Source organism: Rhipicephalus microplus, chromosome 1 (assembly GCF_043290135.1).
Source record: "Rhipicephalus microplus isolate Deutch F79 chromosome 1, USDA_Rmic, whole genome shotgun sequence".
Lineage (NCBI taxonomy): Eukaryota > Metazoa > Arthropoda > Arachnida > Ixodida > Ixodidae > Rhipicephalus > Rhipicephalus microplus.
Genome location: NC_134700.1, coordinates 35,827,807 through 35,840,968, shown reverse-complemented (window position 1 = coordinate 35,840,968; position 13,162 = coordinate 35,827,807). Strand labels below are relative to the sequence as shown.

The 13,162-nt window shown below is 48.9% G+C and overlaps 1 protein-coding gene across 1 annotated transcript in view; it reads left to right on the top strand.

Moving 5' to 3' along the window:
* LOC119178073 (PAT complex subunit CCDC47) overlaps positions 1 to 13,162 on the top strand; it is a 613,343-nt gene that overhangs the window by 24,567 nt on the left and 575,614 nt on the right. The window lies entirely within an intron of this gene.

The window sequence follows — 13,162 nt, the reverse complement described above, 5'->3', positions numbered from 1 at the left end:
TTCGAATCGTTGACAGGTAACATCGCGTCTAAGGTCGTTGTGACCGTCCGACCATAAACAAGTTGAAATGGCGTGAAGTGGGTCGTTTCTTGTACTGCGGTATTATACGCAACTGTTGCATAAGGCAAAATACTGTCCCATGTCTGGTGCTCAACGTCCACATACATCGAGATCATGTCGGCGAGAGTTCTATTGAGCCTTTCGGTTAATCCGTTTGTTTTCGGGTGGTATGCTGTAGTCTTTCTATGATCGGTGTGGGTGAGCTTCATAACAGACTGCATCAAACGGGCAGTAAATGATGTTCCTTTGTCTGTAATGACAACCTGTGGTGCGCCATGTCGTAGTGCAGTCTGAGTGACGAAAAACTGGGCTACTTCGTTCGCCGTTCCTTTCGCGAGAGGTGATGTCTCAGCATGTCGAGTCATGTAGTCTGTTGCTACAACAATCCAGCGCTTTCCCGATGAAGAGAGAGGAAATGGACCAAGCAAGTCCATTCCCACTTGCAGAAATGACCCGTTTGGTGGCTCGATTGGTTGCAACAAACCCGCTGGTTTCGATGGTGGTATTTTACGTCTCTGGCAATCGAGGCATGACTTAACATAATGGTGCACTGAATCCCTTAATTTCGGCCAATAATAATTCCGGCGAATTCTGGTCAAAGTGCGGCTACTACTCATACGGCCAGCCGATGGATCGTCATGACACGCTTCTAAGATTTCTGCTCGCAGTGCCTATCGGAAAAATTGCCATGGTGGATACTGGAAAACTTGGTGGGAGTAGTGGAAATAATAGTGGGCATGGTGGAAATAATAGTGGGCATGGTGGAAATTATGATGTCTATGGTGGGACGTAGTGGAAAATATGGTGGTTATGCTGGGACATACTGGGTGCTATGGTGTACAGATGATGGGTAAAGTGGAAATGATGGTGGAAAGCAGAGGCTAGATAGTGGGCAATAATGGGACACCCTGCCCACCATTGCGATAATGCTGGGAAGCCCTAAGCATATGGTGGGTGGTGCTTATTATGGTGGGCTACATGGTGTACCAAGTTGAGAAACTCTTCCCACCATTGCGATAATGCTGGAAAGCACTAAGCAGATGATGGGTGCTGCTTGTTATGGTGGGCCACATGGTGTACCAAGCTGAGAAGCTCTGCCCACCATCGCGATAATGCTGGGAAGCAGTAAGCAGATGATGGGTGGGCTTATAATGGCGTGCAATTTATATAGTGTACAAAGCTGGGATCTGTACACTGCATGTTCTACCACCATGATTTCCACCAAAGGTTAGGCCTACTGACCGAGCCCGTACAATTGTGTTATCCGTGCTTCCGGGTTTCAGAATACATGATTACGACGATTAAGTATGACAATACAGCGCAGCCATATGGCATCAACTAACCTAAATGAAGCCTTTTTCATTGTGTATGGTGTCCACTCAAGAAGCAACAACTATCGATGCGACGCAATTAAAGTGCTCCCAGAGAACGTAATTAAGTGTCTTCTCACCGACAGCCGCTGGTCCCACTCGCCGGCACTTCTCTAGCTTTTGTACGAGAACTCAGACGTGGCAATTCGTGTGCTTGGTGAACCAATATGACGTAGTGTTTCCGGCACACTGCATTCGTTTTGGCCAAGCCGTTATGTAGTTGTTGCTTTAGCGAAAGAGCTACAGCATTGCGCTGGCGCGACCGCCCTCTACATTGCGCGAAAAGCATCCCAATACTCAATCAAATAAATTAGGTGGGCGTATCTATGGAATGAGCCTAGAAGCGTCATAAAGCGTGAGCAGATGTCGCCCTTTAGAACGAGCGCGAAACGGATATTAAACTTGGCAGACCCCGCCGGTAAACTGTCGCTGCTCCTCAGTCCACTTGGTTTTTTTTTATCATGAAGTTGTGAATTGCAAAAAATAGCACTAGTGTCATTAACATAGTGGCAATCATTACATGCCGCAGTTGCTTGTGTTTAATAAATGTGCAATATTTAGTAGCAGGTGTAGATCTTGTCTATGTTGTGTACACGACAAACATAACTAAGTTGAACCTTAAGTTTGTATGGCAACTAAGTATTTCACACGCAATCAACGCATGTTGGTGTGGCGCAGTGTCATTTATTTATTAGACAAGTTGTCTCTCGGTTTATTTTCCTTCGCGATCAAAGAAACAAATTTCTGCAAACAGTGATAAAAGTAAGGCTGTCATCACGCATCCCAGATTTTGTTGTGTCTACAAACAGTGGTATGTGCCGATATGTGTCTGGGTTTTTGAGAGAAGTTATACAGTCTTTTGAGTTTTTGAAAGTGCGCTTTTCGCTGGAATATCTTGCCACTGTTAAGCGAAAAAATCTGTACAGAGATCTCCGTGATGTCTTGTTACCAACACCTTTGTACAGATCTATGTTCAATGGAGGACCCGGACAGGATGTTTTGAAAAGGGTCAAAAAGATGAAAGTAAAAGCAGGGGCAAAAACTTTCTTTTTTAAATTGCATTCCGGGACTCTCCCCGTAAAGCAGTGGCTAGCGCACAAGGGAATCGATGTACCATGGACAACCAATTGTTTACTTTGTAAAACACCTGAGACAATAGACCATGTGTTTATTCATTGCTGGGACGCTGTCTTTCATTGGGACATCCTTCAAAGAACATTGAAAAAAGATCTCCCCATTACAAGCCATGGCATTCGTTTTCTCTGTGTGGATGAGGACGACGGCATACCATACGACATGGTTATGTTAATTAGCCTTCACAGCATCTGGCAGACCACTATGGCTTACAGACATCTTGACCAGAACATACGTCCTGTCCGGGAGAACTTCATTGCAAATATGCGGTATATCACTGAGGTGTATAAACAAGAAGAACCTCCCAGCTGGCTAACAATGTTAGAGGAATTGTGCAACCTGAAAAAATTTTAATGTGAGCACTTCGGATCAAATATTGGTCCAAGTGTATTTTATCATTCATGTTTCTGTGTGAACACCTGTACAGAAAAACAGGTAATAAAGAAAAAAAAAGTTGGTGTGGCGCAGTGGTTAGCGTCTTCGAATGGGGACCCGCAGGTTGCACGTTCGATCCTCTGTGGCGCCTTGTTTTTTTTTTTACGGGACGGGTGTTTTTTATACCGTTTTTATAGAATTCTTTTTTATTTTTTTGTGGCAGCTCGTCACGGTGATTCTGACGTCATTTCGCGATCAAGTGTTGCCGGCACTGCAGCACCCACCATACCCACCATGCGCCATGGTGGGCGTTTCCCACCATTCACCCACTACATTAATCCACCATAATGGTGGGTGGTGGTTTCCACCATGCCCACCATTCGTTTTTTTCCGATAGGGGGTACAAGAAGCAGAAACGTCTCACCGGTGTTTACGAAGTTGCGCTTGTATAGGACGTCGTTCCGGTGGACATAGGATGTCACACCACGGACGAAAACTCGTGGTACCTCAATTTGGTGACCCTCCAAGTATTGGATAAGCGGGCGTAGTCCCGGGTCCTCTCGCTGAAGACGAGCCATCTTCGACACATTCAGAACTCCAAGAAATGGGATGTCTTGTTCTTGGTCAGATGATGGAGACTCAACAGGTGCGTGAGACAGGCAATCCGCGTCATTGTGCTTGAGACCGGACTTGTAGACCACAGTGATGTCGTGTTCCTGCAGACGTAGGCTCCATCTAGCAAGTCTTCCTGAAGGGTCCTTGATGTTTGCCAGCCAACACAATGAATGATGATCACTGATTGCTCGAAACGGTCTGCCGTAGAGGTATGGGCGAAACTTGCTGATGGCCCATATAACTGCGAGACACTCTTTCTCTGTCGCTGAGTAATTAGACTCAGCATTCGATAGAGTGCGGCTCGCGTAAGCAACGACCTTTTCTTCTCCATTCTGCCACTGAACGAGGATGGCACCGAGGCCAACGTTACTCGCGTCGGTATGTATGTCTGTATCGGCCTCTTCGTCAAAATGGGCAAGTATTGGAGGAGACTGCAAACGGCGTCGCAACTCTGAGAAAGCCACTTCTTGTTCCTCCTGCCAAGCGAATGGTACACTTTCTTTCGTTAGCTGTGTCAAAGGCTCAGCGACCTTAGCAAAGTTTTCAACAAAGCGTCTGTAGTAGGCACATAGTCCCAGGAATCGTCTGACGGCCTTTTTGTCTAGCGGTTTCGGAAAATTTTCAACTGCTGCAATCTTTTCCGGGTCTGGGTGGACGCCTTCCGCACTAACTATGTGCCCGAGGAACCGAAGCTGACGAAATCCAAAGTGACGCTTTTGCGGTTTGATGGTCAGTGCTGCCACGCGAATGGCATCCAGTACCATTCTCAGTCGGTGGATGTGCTGCTCGAAGGTAGAAGAAAAAACCACTACATCGTCGAGGTAGACGAGACACGATTGCCACTTGAGTCCGGAGAGCACAGTGTCCATCATCCTCTGGAAGGTAGCGGGAGCAGAGCACAAACCGAAAGGGAGCACTTTGAACTCGTATAGTCTGTCTGGGGTCACAAACGCCGTCTTCTCGTGATCTCGTTCGTCCACCTCGATCTGCCAATATCCACTTTTTAAGTCCAAGGATGAAAAGAAGTGAGCATTGCGTAACTTATCCAAGGCATCATCGATCCGTGGAAGAGGGTAAACATCACGCTTTGTGACTTGGTTCAGCTTTCTCTAGTCAACGCAAAACCGCAGAGTGTTGTCCTTCTTTTTGACTAGCACTACCGGTGATGCCCACGGACTGTTGGATGGCTGGATTACATCATCGTTGAGCATTTCCTGCACTTGGTTCTTGATGGCTTCCCTTTCTTTTGGCGCTACTCGGTATGGGCGCTGATGCACAGGTCTCACGTGTTCTTCGACCACGATATGGTGCTTTGCGACGGGAGTACGTCCGACTTTCGACGAGGTGGAGAAGCACTCGGCGAACTCTCTGATAAGGTCAGCAATCTGTTGCTTCTGAGATGATGAGAGCTCTCTGTCAATGTATACTGACTGGAGTACGTTATGTACTGTCTCTGAAGCTTTATCAAGAGTGCAAACATCTGAGACTTGCACGTACTCATGTAGCGATGCTACGGATGTTCCCTTCGCAACATGCTGCAGCTCATTTCGAAAGTTAGTTAATAGGACATACGCACATCCATCACGAAGGCTCACCAGGCCTCTTGCCACGCATAGTCCTTTTTCTAATAGCAGTCCGATGTTTCCGTCAGCTAATCCGTCACAGTCACGAAGAACTTCACTCCTCACAAGAACGGTCACACTGGAACGTGCCGGCACGGTTACATCTTCGTCCACAATGCAGAGAGGTAGAACGATTGGTTTCTCCGCACGACAGAAGGCGATGGCATTCTCCGTAGAAAACGAAATCTGGGACTCTTGCAAGTCAATGACTAATGCCGCATGTTGTTAGGCACCTACCGAAGTCTTGCCCCGCTTCCTGCTCTTATGAATTCTGCCACACCAACTGACAAGCCAAACGCGCCAAGCTAAACGCGCCATGCAACGCTGGCTGCACGTGTCACCACATCACGCGCTGGACAAGGAACGCTGGCGGTTTTTCGAGGAGCAGCTGGAGGCGAGATGCTAGAGAAGTTGACGAGGTTTTGACCAGTGAGCTCACAACCTTTGTGTATTTATTAAAGGGCGAACTTGTGCCCGTCAACTACTTGTGCCCGTCGCAACTTGTACGAGCGGCCAGCGGCGAGCACCTTCTGCAGGCGAAGCTTCCATTGAAGATGCCTGTGGCGCTACCTCTCCTATGCGACACCAACTGCGTCAGAGGAGCGGCGGAGTAAGCCCACTGAACCGCCATTGTCGCTGAACGGTAAATGGATGGACAATTATGGCTGTACCCTTTAGATTGGGCGGTGGCTAGCGCCACCAAGTCGTAATACTTAATGAACAAAAAAGTAGATTTATTTTTTTTCTTTAAAAAGTGAGTTTAAGGATTCGTACTTTGCAGTGAAGGGTTTAATTTTCACTCGTGCTTTGACTTTAGCCACCAATCAGATAACCTCCTTCTAGTTAAGTCTACCCGCTTAAAGTCTATTTTGCCCTCCCGGTCCTGAACCCCAGTTCTTTGAAAAACTCTGCGCCATCATCCTGAACTATAGGGTGAAGCCCTTTACAGAACATTATCAAGTGTTCGGCAGTTTCTTCTTCCTCTCCACACGCACTGCATACTGTGTCTACCCCTTCGTATTTGGCCCAATATGTCTTGGTTCGCAGTACTCCCGTCCTGGCCTCAAACAGTAGAGAACTACCCCGAGTATTATCATAGATCCTTTTCTTAGCAATTTCCTGCTTAAAAGTTCGATAGATCTCTAGTGCGGACTTCTTCATCATGCCCATTCTCCACATGTCAGTCTCCGTTTCCTTCACTTTCTTCTTAACCGATAGTTCTTTTTGGTTTGGCCACCTGCTGTTTTCTAAGTATTTACCAGTCAATTTCCTGGTTCGCTTCCTCCATTTTGTAGTGACATTCTTCATGTACAAGTAGCTGTAAACCTTCCTAGACCAACGCTCCTCCCCCATTTCTCTCAATCGCTTCTCAAATTTTATCTTGCTGCTAGCTTCCCTGCCCTCAAATGATGTCCATCTCATATCACCTTGTACTCCCTGATTTGGTGTATTCCCGTGAGCTCCTAAAGCGAGCCTACCTGTTCCACGTCGCTTAATTTCTGGACGATCACAGCGCCAGAGCGCCCTCTAGTTAATTTTAGGAAACTCAATGGGTTCAGCCAACGCCTCCTCTAGAAAGATGCCTGAGGAATGGCTCGCGCTCCCAGCGGAGTTGGCCTGCCTTCAGTTTTAAACAAGCTTCGCGCGGTGGCGCTCGCGACCGACACTATTATCACGGCGACGGGCGGTACCAGTTAAGCGTTCTTCATCTGCGGCTCATAAAGGCGCGTCAGTCGAAAGTTGTTTGGATGGATGGAAAAACTTTATTTCGTCAGAAAGCAACTGAGGATGATTCCGTGTTAGATGGCCATCAACCCAAGGTTGGCGGCGACCTGTGTGGCCCACTCCACGACCCTTAACTGGACGACTGGGTCTGAGCTGGTCAACACGGCCTCCCAGTGCTCAAGAGAGGGATCACGCATAATATCTACCGGCGGCGGCACTATGCTACATTCCCAAAGTATGTGATCATATGTTGCCACAGCCTGACACCATTTGCATTGCGGCTTAATCTCCTCCGGGTACATTTTGTTCAACACGTAAGGGTTGGGAAAAGAGCGCGTCTGCAGTTTTCTCCAGACGCATTCCTGCGCCTTAGTCAACCGCTTGTGCGGGGGCGGATAAAACCTCCGCTCTAGTTTATAATGATTCGTTATGTCATGAAAAGACACCAGCCCATCTCTCGCGGACCTCCCCGGAACTGGCGGCTCACCTACCCGGCTGACGAAACCTCGAGCATTCAGGTGAGCCGCCTCGTTCCCAGGGTTCCCAGAGTGTGCTGGTACCCAGACAATTTCTATTTCTCTCATTTCTCGTCCCGTGGCCCTATGCAGAAATCGTGCAGCGGTCGCCGATATTCTGCCCCTCGCCAGATTTCGGATGGCTGTCTTTGAATCACTGAAAATCAAATCTGACTGCGAATTAGTTATAGCTAGCGCTATTGCCGCTTCCTCTGCAGTTTCCGAGGAGCGGGTTTTGACCGATCCAGAAGCGATCAAGCGCCCCCGCCTGTCCACCACCACAATCACAAAAGCGTCTTTGTCCTTATATTCCGCAACATCTGTATAGACTGCCGCTTTGTACTTGCCGTACTCAACGTGTAAAGCTCTGGCTCTTGCCTGCCTGCGCTGCGTATGGTGAATCGGATGCATATTTTTGGGCAAAGGTTTTATGTACAGGGCCTTATGTAACTCTCGCCGCACCTGAATTTTAGTGTCCCCAGTGGGAGCCTCTGCTCCAATGCCAATCCTTTCCAATATAATCCTGCCCGCTTTGGTTGTCGAAAGCCTAGCGTACTGCATCACCAGATGCGCCTCCCATAATTCATCCAGGGTGTTGTGTACCCCTAGTTTTAACAGCCTTTCTGTAGGCGCGTTGTTAGGCAACCCAAGCGCTGCCTTGTAAGCTTGCCGGATCATAGCCTCGACCTTACCTTTTTCTGCGGCATCCAACTTCATATAAGGTGTCGCGTAAGTAATCCTGCTGAGCACAAACGCCTGTACCAGCTTACAGAGTTCTTTTTCTTTAACCCCGCTTTTACGGTTAGCGATTCTTCTGATTAGCCTGACAGTAGCATTGACCGTGGTCTTAAGTTTTTCAAGGGCCACCCTATTCTTCCTGTTAGTTTGCAGATATAGGCCAAGAATTCTAATCGTTTGAGCTTCAGCTATCGGCCTACCCCCTACCTTTACCTCTAACGGCGGTGGCGGAACATAGTGTCTTGCATGTAGCCCTCTGGGTTTGTCCCGAACCACAAAGAGCTCGGACTTTGGCTGAGAACATAAAAGTCCCGCCTCCCCTGCCAACTCTTCGACAATATTAACTGCCTGTTGCAGTGTTTCTTCCAGATGCGCGTCACTACCTCTGGTTACCCATAGAGTAATATCATCTGCATAAAATGTGTGTTTGAGTCCCGGTATCTCCTCCAGCCTCGGCGGTATTTTAATTAATACGATGTTAAACAGGAACGGTGACAAAACTGAACCCTGCGGCGTCCCTTTGCCTCCCAACGCGAATGAGTCCGATTTGATATCTCCTATTGAAATTTCTGCGGTTCGGCCCTCCAAGAATGATCTGATGTAGCGAAATGTCCTGACCCCTGGGCCAATTTCCGTTAGGTTATTCAATATTGCCTCATGCGAAACATTGTCGAAAGCTTTATTCAGGTCAAGCCCCAATACAGCTTTGGTGCCCGTGCCATGCCCGGGATTGACTACATCATGTTTTAACTGTATCATGACATCCTGTGTGGACAAATTGGCCCTGAAACCTATCATAGTTGGGGGAAAGATGGCCTTGTCCTCTGCATAATTCTGAAGCCTGTTGAGAACCACGTGCTCCATCAATTTGCCCACGCATGATGTCAGCGATATGGGGCGCAGGTTTTCCAAGCAGAGTTTCTTGCCTGGCTTCGGAATAAATATAATCCTAGCATGCTTCCATTGTGCTGGGATCTCCCCGGCCACCCAATACTCATTTATCAAGTCAGTGATCGCCCCGACCGATTTGAAATCTAGGTTTCTCAGCATTTTATTAGTAACTCCATCCGGACCTGCGGCAGACGTAGTACGCAGCTGCCCCATGGCAAACTCCACCTCCGCAATTGTGAACTCTTCATCTAGGTCGGAGTTTTCCACCCCCGAGTAGTGTGGTAAGCAACCGTCTACTCCATCAGTTATGTACCGATTCCGGAGTTCCTGTATAAACTCCCCAATTGTGCCTTTATATTGATGCATTAACCGAGTCATTTGCCCCCGTTGCGCCGATTTTGTTGCTGCCGGATCCAAAAGATGCCTTAACAGCTGCCATGTCTTTTTGCATCCAAACTGTCCATTCATGCGATCACAAATCTGGCCCCACTGCTTGGCTTGCAACTCAATTGCATAATTTTCGATTTTACGTTCTAACTTGGCAGTCCTTCTGCGAAGGACGCCATTATGTTTTTGCTTCTTCCACCTTCTCAAGAGACTCGCGTGCGCTTCCCACATGTGTAATAGTCTCGAGTCAGCGGTAAACTCCTCCTGCTCGACTGGCACTTCTACCGTGGTATTACTTACATCCTCCTTGAGCGCCTGTACCCATGCATCCAGGTCATTAATTTTCCCGTTTACAGTGTCTGCTCTGTTTTCCTAAATCTGTCCCAATCTGTAATTCTATGCCCCCTCACTTTGTCTTTATGCTTTCCAGCGCTAAACGTCGTGGAAAGGATATAGTGATCACTTCCTAGCGCTTGCCCCGTGTTAATCCACTTTGCATTACTGATGCCTCTAAAAAACGTAAGGTCTGGGGAGGTATCCATGCTTATGCTGTTGCCTATCCTCGTATGATCTTGTGGATTGTTTAACAGCGTCCATCGCAGATCCCGGGCAACTTGCCAAAGCCGATTGCCCTTTGGGCTGGCTCGAATATAACCCCACTCCGGGTGAGGTGCATTGAAATCTCCTACCACTATAAGCGGAGCGCGAGCTGCTAACCGTTGAGTTTGAATCAGGAGTTGTGGCAAGCCCAATCCTTTATCTTTTGGAGAACTATACACATTAAGTAAAAACAGACTCTTCTCATACTTTCGTTTAGGCAAAATCTCAAGCAAGACATAGTCTTCCCTGCTGCTATCTACGGAATGCTGAATGGCAGTGATGTTGCGATGGACTAGCACGGCTGTGAAGACGCGTGATACGCCCCTTGAATCAGTTCCTGGCGCTGTAAATGCCTTAAATCCAGGTAATTTTACTGAACCACTAGCCTCCTGTAAGGCTATTATGTCTGGTTTACTGTCCAGATTTTGTACGTGCAACTGCAGGTTACCCCGCTTTTGACGAAAGCCCCTGCAGTTCCACTGCCAAACCTCAATTTGCTGGCGAGGCGCCATGATGAGGCACCAGGTTGACTAATGGCACTTGGCCACCCACGGGAGGCAGTCTTGCCTCCAATAGAGTATGAAGCTGCTGAAACATGCCCATGACCTGGGTTTGGGAATCTTTAAATTCAGTGGAGAGCATGCCGAGACGCTCCTCTATTGTGTCTAATCTGGCTTCGATCTTTTCGACTCGAGCCTCCAACCTATCCTGTCTTTTCCCTTGTTTGCCTACTTTATCCGCAAGTGTTGTTACATCCGACTTAAGACTAATGACCTTAAAAACAGGCTGTGGCATGTCTACTGGTGACGTTTCGGCTAATCGTTTTGCGTTAGCTACCTCATCCCCCGGCAGTGGTCTCTTCACTGTCCCCCGATTCTCCACTTCCATAGCTGCACTCTCCTGTACGCGAGCAGACGCCTCTTGCGTCGCTTTCTGTAGGCCTTGCACTGCTGGTGCCTGTGTCCCCTGCCGTTGGTCGTTTCTAAGTGCGCGTTCCATCTCTGCAATTCTGTTTTCCATTCTTTTAATCAAGTCTCCCTGTCGCTGAACCAGCGCTGCTAACTCCCTCTCTCGAGCGGTTTCGTTCTGGGAGGCCGTGCCTGACAAGCTCACCTTTTTGTTGGTGTCGCGTGCGCAGCTGTTGGTACTGGATGCTCGTCCACCATCTTGGCCGCCCCCGCGCCCTGGCAATGGCGGGAAGGAACTCGACCGGTCCCTGCTTTTGCTTCTGCCTTCTTTACCCCTCGGTGACCGCTCAGTGGCCCTCGAGGAACGCTTATCGTTGCCAACTTCGCTATCTCTTTTGATGCTCTGCTGTCGGCCTGTCGGTGGCTTGCGAGCCAGGCGAAACTTGCAGTTACGGCTCCCTGTGTGATGCACACCATGGCACACGATGCAGACCGGCGTGCACGTAGGTGGCTCTCCTTCTGGCGGGGCAGGATGGTCCTTCCCGCAACGGTGACATAGGTTGCTCTTCGGACGATAGCAAACGTCCGCTCGATGTCCAACTCGTCTGCAGTTGTAGCAGGTGTCGACTAAATTTCTGTACGGGATCACAGCGTACAGACAGTTCCAGTAAGTAATCTGCCGGGGTATGTGTTTTCCCCCGAACGTAATCTGAATCGCCTTTGACTTTCCCAGAGGTCTCGCGTCCAGAATGTCTATGCCTTCATTCTTCTTCAGGAATCCCGCCCGAACTTCTTCCACTGGGCATCCATCATAAGCATTATAAATCACTCCCCGCACGGAGTTCTCCAACGGCGCCACGAACGCCGAAACCGGCAGGTCACGATCGCCCAGCTTGAGCGTCTTCACAGTCGCATATGCCCCACTGCGATTTATGCACGGTGTGCTCACCGTCAACGTGTTGTTTGTGCCATTAACCCGCACAATGTCTTCTTCCGCGGCAATCGCACTCGTTAGACGCGCTGCTGCTCTCAGTGCACATCCGAGTTCTCTCGCTGTCACAACACTCAAGTCCCAGTTCTGGGGCCTGTACACAATCTTGAAATCCGTGGCTGGCAACTTGAGAAACGGTCCGCGTTTCTTCCATACCGGCGCTTTCCCCCGCTTGACTTGCTGCGCTCCGTGCGTCTTGCGCCCGTCGCTACCGGCCTGCGTCTCGCAAGGCTTACTCTTGGCGTTGTCGCCATGCCGAGTCTTCTTAAATCGGTCCTGTGCCTTCAGCACTGGAGCCCACTCTCCCGCTTCAAAATCTTCGGGTGTTATAGTCTCCCCTTCGACGTAGTATTCCATCTTCAGCCCAACAAGATCCACGGTCACCGGGCGCAAGTCAGACGCCGGGCGACGCGGCCCAGGCCAGGCTTGGCCTAGGAGATAGGCCTAGCCTTGCCACCACGGGGTTGATAGGAAAATCTCGGAAACTCCAAAAACGGGGACAAACTTGCCTAAACGAGTGGTGTCCGTAGGTACAGGGCAACCTCCTGCAGACGAGCCCACTGACAGCAAGTCCAGAAAAAAGCGCGTCCGCCGATAGTCGGTCACCGGGCCGGAGCTCATGCGAAACACGTCCGCACAGCGTCTCACTCCAGCCGCCTCCGAAAGTTGTTTGAGATCTTCATCTGTGCACCGCTGTTTTGGAGGCTATGGAAAGTGTTGAGTTGTTGCACCGTCCGCCACAAATGACGCTAGCGACCGAGAACATTTTCAAGATAAAAGAGGGAAATGGTGTGGCAGCTGTTTTTTTTTTTCTCATGTGGCAGGCATCTTCCTAGAGGAGTCTGGTTGGTTCAGCAAGGAGGAGTAAAAGAAAATTGCTAGAGTAGAAGCTCCCGCAAAGCCTTGCCAGCAGACGTGAAGCCACCTTTTGCCACTGCCAAGATGGCGGAAACATGCTCTTTTCCACGGTTTTTCCTTCCTCCGTGCTCTTTTCTGATAATGCCCACTTAGAGATCAAGTGGCTTTGATATGTTACGTAAATGCTACGTTAATTATATATTTAAAGATAGTTGTTCCCAACGAAATAACACACGGAAACAAGTAGGATGACTAAACCTTCAAAGAACTTTGCCTCCAATGAGAGGCTCACTAAAGAAAACTAGTAACTGTAAGACGCACTTCGAGCACTATATGACCCGAAAAAGTTCCTACAATGAACTCTTTGGGCGTG